Genomic DNA, 9,070 nt, shown 5'->3' with positions numbered 1-9,070 from the left:
TTGATGTCCTGGTCATGCTATGCTGCAGTTTTCTAAGGATGTTACCTTAGAAATTGGACAAAGGGTAGGATTGCTCTCTCTGAGGTATTTCTTATAACTACATGTGAATCTGTAATCATCTCAAAAGAAAAGATTTAATTTTTTAAAAAGATTTTATTTATTTATTCATGATAGACATACAGAGAGAGAGAGAGGCAGAGACACAGGCAGAGGGAGAAGCAGGCTCCATGCAGGGAGCCTGATGCAGGACTCGATCCCGGGACTCCAGGATTGCGCCCTGGGCCAAAGGCAGGCGCTAAACTGCTGAGCCACCCAGGGATCCCCCAGATTTAATTATTTTTAAAGATTTATTTATTCATCTGGGAGAGAGGGAAGGATTGCAAGCAGGAGGGGGAGGAGGGAGAGAATCTCAAGCAGACTCTCAAGCAGACTCCCTGCTTAGCATGGAGCCCACAATCCATGAGATCACAACCTGAGCTGAAACCAAGAGTCAGGCACTCAACTGACTGAGTCACCCAGGAGTCCCTGTAAAGGATTTAATTTTCAGAAATCTTGTGGGATGCAGTGAAAATGTCACTTTCATTCAGAGATAAACACATATTAGAGAGAAGAAAGGCTTCAAATCAATGATAAAAGAAATTAGAAAAATAACAGCACAATAAACTCAAAGTAGAAGAAAGGGAATATCAAGGAGCAGAAATTAATGAAATCAGAACAATAAAAATACTCCAGAGAGGGTTGTCCAGGCCAAAAAGCAGTACTTCACGAAGACTAACAATGTAGGGCAAACCTCTGGCAAGACTCCGCTTGAAAAGAGAGAGATGCAAATTAACGATGCTAGGAATGAGAAAAGGAATAAAGGGCACCTGGTGGTTCAGTGGTTAAGCATCTGCCCTTGGCTCAGGTCATGATCTTGGGGTCCTGGGATCGAGTCCTGCATTGGGCTCCCTGCCAGGAGCCTGTTTCTTCCTCTGCCTATGTCTCTCTCTCTCTGTCTCTCATGAATAAATAAAATCTTTAAAAAGAGACAGAGAGAGAGAAAGGAATAAGCTGTAGGTGTAGCAGACACTAAAAGAATACTTTCGACAATTCTGTGCTGATATATTTGAAGATATAGGTAAAGTGGACAAATTTCTGGAAAAATATAACTGATCAAACTACTTTTGATAAAGGAGGAAATCTAGTTAAATAATCATTAAAATGTTTTCACCAGGAAAATGCTAGGTCCACCAAACTTTCAAGAGATAAATGATTGTTATGTTATAAGCTTTCCTCAAAGCATTAAAGAAAGAAAAGAAAGAAAAAGGAAGGAAGGAAGGAAGGAAGGAAGGAAGGAAGGAAGGAAGGAAGGAAGGAAGGAAGGAAGGAAGGAAAGGAAAGAAGGAAGGAAGGAAGGAAGGAAGGAAGGAAGGAAGGAAGGAAGGAAGGAGGAAAAGACTTTTTAAGTAATTTATTGAGGCTGGTATAATCTTGATATTAAATCTAGATAAAGACAGATATGATCTATAAATACTAAATAAAAGTAAAACAAATTCTTGAACAATTAAGAGATCAAGTGGAGTTTACTCCCGAAATTCACCAATGGCTCAATATTAGGAAAAAATTATTTTAATTCACCACATCAAGAGACTAAAGGAGAGAAAACATCATCTCAATAGGTATGGAATTCAGTAAAGTTCTAGAATTTTTCATCGTAAGGACCCCAGAAACATTTTTGCATGCCAGCTCCCGGAGATGTGTAAGAATGCTCATAGGAGCGAAGACTGGAAAGAACGCAGATGTCCACAAACAATAGATCGGATGAACGCATTGCGGTCTGTGTGTGGCAGGGAGCACAGCAGCGAAAGTGAACAAATGATGGCCATGGACCACGGCATGGATGAGTCTCACAGAAAGAGCCAACAGAGGCAATTCTAAAAATGCCTTTTCAGGGATCCGCAGAAAACTCCAGGTAAAGCAGGAGAGTGATCAACACAAAACACACAACAGCATTACCGCAGGGCAGTGGGGAAAGAGGTCCCTTTGAAGGTGGCTTCTTTTGAAAATCAGACTGCAAGGGAAGTAAAAAGAAGAGCAAATAATGCTCTTTGAGCTTTTCCTGCTTGTTTTGGGGTCTCAGATTGGTGGGCCAGCATTCTTTCTGTGGCTCTTTCAAAAGGCTTATCTACCTTGAGAAGCCTCAGCCTAAAGCAAATCTAGCTCAGCTAGAACTAATTACCCATTATACTTTCTCTTCGAGTCTACATAACTCATCTCGAAGCAGCTACCCCTCACTCCATCATTTCAGCGGGTGGTTAGGCTGTGCCAGGCACTAGACAAAATGTGTCATAGGCATTAGCTCGGCTTCCTTCCCCTCATGAGGCACCTACCACAATTACTCTCATTTCTCAGATGAGGGAAGTGGTCACATGGTTAGGATAGAGGGGAACACTGTCCAAATAATGCTCCAAAGCTGTGTGACCACACTCCATATTGCCTGTGAGCACAGAAAATCGGACTGCCACTTTTAAGGACTTGATTTGGGTAAAGCGAATGGCATTGGGAATCTTATCCAATGCTGAGGAGTGTGGTTATAGCCCTTGTCTAGGGGACAGGACACTGAGTGCCGTAGAAAAACCACATTATGCCAAGCTTTTATTGAAGGTAGTATCGCCTTTGATTGGCTTAGAGGCGCATTGGCAATGTGGAAGGTCACAGTGGGCTGTAACTCAGTGCACCGCTTCATTTCTTTGTAATCACCCAAAAGAAGCCATTAGGCATGTTTTGTTTACAATCTCACACTAGCCTGAATCAACTATAACTAAAACTGTCCTCAGAGTTCCAGAGTGACCTCTTATTAAAATGATCTATAATTTTGATTAGTTTCTATTGCTCTCAGCAGTTGTGAATTCCCATGTTTCCTTCCTGAACAGGAGTTGGACTGCTCATTTGTCTGAGAGAGGAACAGGCTGGACCTCTAGACTCAAGTTAATTTGCTTTTGCTCTTATTATTATAACAATTAGCAGATAAATAAATGGCTCACCTGTGCAGGTACACAACCTAATTCAGTTTACCCCTCATTTTCTCGAGCTCAGTCCAGAGCAGGCTGAGATGAGGGCTCTGTGGCCTCACAATGACAGCTGGCATTTCTACCGCACTTACCATGTATGGGGTATGGAGATGCTCCGTATTCAGCATTTCATGTAATAATGGGTTATGATTCATCTGCACTGAAGACGAAGAATTTGGAGCTCTGAGAAGTGAACCACGTTGACTGAGGTCATAAGCTTAGAAAAGGAGCAGAGCTGGGATTCGAACCCAGATCAAGCAAAGCTTCTCCTCTCATTGTACAAGCTGCCTACGTGAGGATTGTCTCTCTGATTGGTTGAGACTAACAAGTCAACTAAAAGAACACCACACTGCAGCCTGGAGTTTTGGATCATTCTTCCGTGTGCACTGTCCCCACAATCTGGAAAACAAAGGGTTGATCTCCTTCAAACATAAACCCACTTCTGACCCTGAAGGCAAGATATCGTTTCTGTCTTTCATTATTGCTGGTAAAGAAAAAAAAAAAAAAAAGAATGCTGCTAAGTTGGTGGAAGTTTGTGATCTAAAGTCAGTATATGCTAAACATGAAATGGTTGCTTTAAAACAATTCAATGTTTTCATTTGAAAGATGATGGAGACAGGGAATCATTTCCATATCTTCATAGTATCATCAGCTCTATAGCTGGACAAATAAATAGATAGACCTATAATATCACCATTCCAATGATTAAAAAGGAATAAAACGATGCCAGATGTTTATTTGGAATAACCCACAGAACAACATTGAAAACAATTCCTATTTCTGCAACTGGAAATTGGAATTGATCATTACTGGGCATTAAATGTGCGTATGTTTTTCTGAAGTTCCTAAATCTATTTAATTTCTATGTTGACAGAGATATTAGACAGCTGTTTGAAAATCTGTCTCTCTTTCCTGAGCTATGCACAAGAAATCTTTATGTTAAACCACGAAATGTCAATGGGAGCTCTTCAGTGTACTAATCAGCCTGCGAGTGGAATGTGTGCGGCTGGAAGCAATAACCTTAACTTACATTCTCAATAGTCTTGATTGCCCCACATGCACCCCCTTAAGACATGGCTGTTGAAGGCAATGACTCCAAAGTACTGCCTGTGATGCTGGCTCCAGCCATTAGGGTTGGGGCTGATGAGATAGCCCACGAAAAGTGTTCTCTGCAAATGGCTTCAGCAGCAACTCACTATGCACCCCAGGGGACCAGTCCTGAACCCTCTGTTTCCATAGCCCTATGACCACCTCACCCCCATTCACCGAGTGGGCTACCGTGGGCACTAGGGACAAGAAGACAGCCGGCTTCGTTCCTCAGAGTCCTTTTAAGGGTGGGCTGCTGGGTGAATCTGATAATCGACATCATCTTAGCATCACTTAGCTTGTTTGAAAACATTTCCATGGTACAAACAAAACCAAAACCAAAACCAAAATCTTATACAGAATCGTGTTCTTTGTAGTATCATTTATGAAAATTTTTTAAAAAAGGATTCAGTTTGGGGTACCTGGGTGGCTCAGTGGTTGAGCGTCTGCCTTGGGCTCAGGTCGTGATCCCGGGGTCTTGGGATTAAGGACCCAGGCTTACCGTGGGGAGCCTGCTTCTCCCTCTGCCTATGTCTCTGCCTCTCTCTCTGTCTCAAATGAATAAATAAATAAAATCTTTTTTTAAAAAGGATTAAGTTTAGGTGTCTTAGAATAGGGAAATGGTAGGTAAATTATGCTAAGTTCACACAAGGGATTTTAGCAGACCCACTGAAAATAAAGTTTACTAAAATCAGCAGGTTAAAAAAAGAAAAAGCCCCCTATATTCATTAGTTGGTGAATCTTTCAAGTTAAAGTTTGGCCCTTCTTCTCTTAAGATTAGAAATCTGACTTTGTCAGCACACCGAGAGGTGATCTGTTTCCCAGGAAAAGACACGTTAGCTGCATTTTTGACATGGATGCATTGAAGCAGAATGCCAATGTATCATTTTATATTCAGAAATGTGTTCCAGGCCCTGGGATACTTAGATAGGCACCATCAGCATAATCTCTTCCTGGAAATATGCTATATGGGAAGTAAGCTCCTATTCGCCATTTAACCACTAGTGTTTCCTGAGCGCTTATAATGTGCCAGGTACTATACCGAGACTTATCAATACCTCATTTACTGAGATCAGGTTTGCAAAGCACTTAGCACATGCCTGCTCCACAGTAGGTGTTCCGTATTTGTTAGTTGGTGTTATGTCTCCTACCACTTATCCTTCTCAACCCGTCATGATATCTCGTTGACATTATCCCTCCTCTGCAAATTAGAAAATCAAGACAGAGAAGTTTGGTCACTGCCCAAGTTAGTTGGTAAGTGGCAGGGTCACCATGAGAAATACAACTATCAGGGGAGCTGGGATACTCGGCCACCATAGCCTTTGGCAGGGCCCTGGGGAAGCTTGGTCAGAAGATTGTATGTGAGTACAGAATCCCAACAAAGGGAGTTACAGGAATTAAATATTTTATAGCATCAGGCCAAAACAACCTGATATGTTCACATGCTGGTAGGATGATATTGCATTTGAGACCTGTTGGTTAAAACTTCCTTTCCCTTGAATAAGAAAGAGAAGCCAACATTGAGATTTGAGTGAGAGCCTTCATCTAATCTTCAAAAAAACATCACAAAGCAGGTAGTTAGAGAACGTTTCCCAAGATGCCACTGTTAAAAAGGTGTAGAGCCTGGATTTCAACTCTGGATCGTTCACCTCCAAAGCCCTGTCTTTAACCCTGAAGCTCCACCACCTCCCGACACAGAGACACAGGCGCTGCTATTCCCACTTTACAGATGAGGATACGGACAGACAAGTTAAATAACACACCTCAAGGCATGTAGTCTGGGACTAAACGACAGAGAAGAAACCTTAGTTTGTTTGAGTGCAAACTGCATTGTGTTAGTTTGCTTGGGCCGCTGTAACAAAACACCACAGACTGCACAGCTTCAACAACAGACATTTATTTTCTCACAGTCCTGGCGGCTGGAAGTCCCAGATCACGGTGTCAGCAGATGTGGTTTCTCCTGAGATCTCTTTCTTTGGCTTGCAGATGGCCACCTCCTTGCTGCGTCCTCACATGGTTATTCCTCGGCTTGTGTCTCTCTCTGTGTTGTCCGGATTTCCTCCTTCAATAAGGACACATCCATATTGGCGTAGGCCCAACCCTAACCACCACATTTTAACTTAATCATATCTTTAAAGACCTTTTATCTGAATATAGTCACATACCACGGGCACTAGGGATTAAGACTTCAACATATGAATTTTGGGAGGACACAATTCAGCCCCTAACATGCATCTTCTTAACCAGCAAATAACACTGTTGCCCATAAAGAAATTGTTTTGTATTTTTATAAATTTCATGCTTGCTGAAAAAATATTTTATCTTTTTATTATAAACTGGAGGATAACCTGCTTACTGTAAGCTCCTTTGTTCATTCATTAATTTAGATATGGGATGCCAATTTGCAAAAGGGATTAACTAGAACTCACAGAATTTCAAAATGACTCACCTAATCCTTTTGCTTTGGGCACTCAATAAAATACATTCCACTATCCAACCAGAGCTTAAATCAAATAGCAAAATTATTGAATTCAAGGCAGTATGAGGAATATCTGGAAGTATAAACCCCTTCAAGGAACTTAAAATTTAGTTGAGGAGACAAAAGCATAAATATATGAGACGTTAATAACAATTCATGACAGTAATACAAGAAATGCCATGAGGCAAAATGGGATGAATTGCAGAATGTAGAAGCCAGAAAGTAGATACTGTGGATTCAGAGAAAGGCCAGTGACTGGGAAAGGTGATCCAGGAAGGCTTCCTGGAAGAAGAAGTTATCGTGTTAAGTATGTGGGAAGTGGATCCCTTTGAAGCATCTCTTGAGGATAGAAGCACTCATCTCTTCCCATCTCAATGGGTGCTGTGAGATTCAATGAATCCATGTTTGATTCAATGAATGGCATTCAATGAAACCATGTATCTGGGAGCAGCTGGTAAAATAGAGGGGAGCCTGGGGAGGGAGGAAATGAATAGATAAGTGTTGGGCAAAACCTGTAGAGGATGGAAAAAAGAAAGGAAATTCCTAGAATACCATAGTATTGAATATGCATGAATTTGGAGATTCAGAGTGATGACCATCTTTCCCCTGGTCTGGGTCAGAGACACCATGGTGGCACTTGGGGCAAGTCAGCCAGAAAGGAGAGCGAGGCACAGCTGCAGTTTCAGATCATGATGGTGACGAGATGCATGGGAATCCAAAGACAGAGGAAAGGCTGGAGCTGGCTGCTTGCTTGCTTTCATCTCCCAGGAGACCTATGAGAGAAGAGAACTGAAAAGACTCCCTGAAGCTTTTGTGCAAGGTAGAGGAAAATAAGAGGGACCGTGTATGATGTGAATGCTCCTTACCTGGGAAGGACAGGTGCCCAGCCGGTCATCCCTCCAGCTGTTAGCTGCAATGGAACCTGGAACCACGTTTACAAGTCATTCAGTCCCTGAGCTTCATTGGCAGATAGATTGGCTTTGTTCTGGAGGCCAAGAAAGGGGGAAAAGTGTCAGGAAACTTGGAAGAGCTTTATTACTATTTCACTTAGCAGGACAAGGTCAAGTACTCCATTCTTTTTGCCAAGTAAGTAGTGTAACAAAGGGAAGCAGATGGGGACGAATGGCTGGGGTGTAGCAGTTGAGGTACTTTGGTGGCAGGCTGCTCGAATCCAAATCCCTGTCCTCCACTGACTAGCTGTCTGACTTTGAGCAAGTTAAAGTCTGTGCCTCAGTTTCCTCATCTGTAAAATGGGATTAACAATTAAGCCTACCTCATGGGGTTATTTTAAGGATTAATTAAGAGAAAATATGTCTGATATTTAGATAACACTCAAGAAGTGTTAGCATTAATACTAATATCTGTGATAGTGGCAGGCCATTCTGGGAGTGTGGATGAGGCATGGTGGGGTGGGGAGCCAGTGAATTAGAGCAGATGCAACAAGAGAGAAAAGATTAAGGCTCCTACGGTCATGACCAGACAAATCAAATTGTTAACCACAAGCAAAACCAAAAACATCCCACCCAAACCCCAAACAAAATAAAAGGATCTTTATACAACGCCTAACAGAAAAATGTTCCAGGTGTGGAGGATGTGGATTTAGCAGAAGCTGTATTTAACTTTTGTGTGAAGGCACACCAATGCAAGCAAGCCCTCTGGGAGACTGTCACCAAGACAAGGAAGTTGCCCGAGCCTGACAGCTTCCAGAGTCTAGCAGAGGCATGACCAAGTGTTCTCTGTTCCATGGAAGGTGGTTAGAGGAGTGAGTGAAGTCAAAAGTTGAAGGCAGGGGCACCTGGGTGGTTCAGTAGTTGAGCATCTGCCTTTGGCTCGGGTCATGATCCCATGGTCCTGGGATCGAGTTCCGTGTCAGGCTCCCCACAGGGAGCCTGCTTCTCCCTCTGCCTATGTCTCTGCCTCTCTCTGTGTGTCTTTCATGAATAAATAAATAAAACTTTAAAAAAAAATGTTGAAGGCAAAGTTTTGAGGCAAGCACGGCGAAAGTAGAAGACAAAATGCTGTGGAGGTGCTAAGCCCAGGGTGAATGGCAAGAGCACTCTGGGAGAGGGCATCAGCAGGGCAGATGAGAAGGTGTTGAGATGAGGCAGGCATTCCTGGGAAGGGAAGGTAGGCTCACCTCAGAAGAAAGAGCAGCTTTGCTTGCAGTCCCTGGACAAGTCGCCTGACCTCATCAATAAAGTGAGGATGACAGGGCTACCCCAAGACCTCACAGGATTTTTGTCGTGTAGAATAAATAAATGTACATAGCAATTTTTTGTCAATGCACAAGGGTCTCTCCATTACTAAGATTTCCTCTCAACAAACGTCCATTTGCCCATGCAAAATGTCAGAGATGTTTAGGCAAACCTCCAAGGTTATGCAATTGTCGGATAATACACTGATGACAGAAACTAATTTTGCAGGTACTGTGAACCCCCCCCCCCAATAAATGGCA

The 9,070-nt window shown here is 42.5% G+C and overlaps 2 long non-coding RNA genes across 7 annotated transcripts in view; one reads left to right on the top strand and one right to left on the bottom strand.

Annotated features, from left to right (window-relative positions):
- Positions 1 to 1,700: 1,700 nt before the first annotated feature.
- Positions 1,701 to 3,623, top strand: LOC144288710 (uncharacterized). Of its 2 annotated transcripts, none has more exons than XR_013356689.1 (2): positions 1,701 to 1,951; positions 3,076 to 3,623. It is a non-coding gene; the product is annotated as an uncharacterized LOC144288710 (long non-coding RNA). The 2 variants fall into 2 exon arrangements; XR_013356687.1 differs by having other exon boundaries at positions 2,913 to 3,623.
- Positions 3,624 to 5,187: 1,564 nt separating this feature from the next.
- LOC144288709 (uncharacterized) overlaps positions 5,188 to 9,070 on the bottom strand; it is a 52,734-nt gene continuing 48,851 nt past the window's right edge. For 2 of the 5 annotated variants that reach the window (XR_013356685.1, XR_013356686.1), the window contains exons 6-9: positions 7,482 to 7,600; positions 7,168 to 7,404; positions 6,045 to 6,198; positions 5,188 to 5,337 (exon numbers count right to left, since the gene is read on the bottom strand). This is a non-coding gene — a long non-coding RNA (uncharacterized LOC144288709). Of the gene's footprint in view, positions 5,338 to 6,017; positions 6,199 to 7,167; positions 7,405 to 7,481; positions 7,601 to 9,070 lie in introns of those variants that run through there. The other 3 variants (XR_013356682.1, XR_013356684.1, XR_013356683.1) reach the window with 3 other exon arrangements.

The sequence above is a fragment of the Canis aureus genome, chromosome 18, assembly GCF_053574225.1.
Source record: "Canis aureus isolate CA01 chromosome 18, VMU_Caureus_v.1.0, whole genome shotgun sequence".
In the NCBI taxonomy this organism is placed as follows: domain Eukaryota; kingdom Metazoa; phylum Chordata; class Mammalia; order Carnivora; family Canidae; genus Canis; species Canis aureus.
The sequence above is the reverse complement of the archived record's forward strand: the minus strand, read 5'-3'. Positions and strand labels throughout refer to the sequence as shown.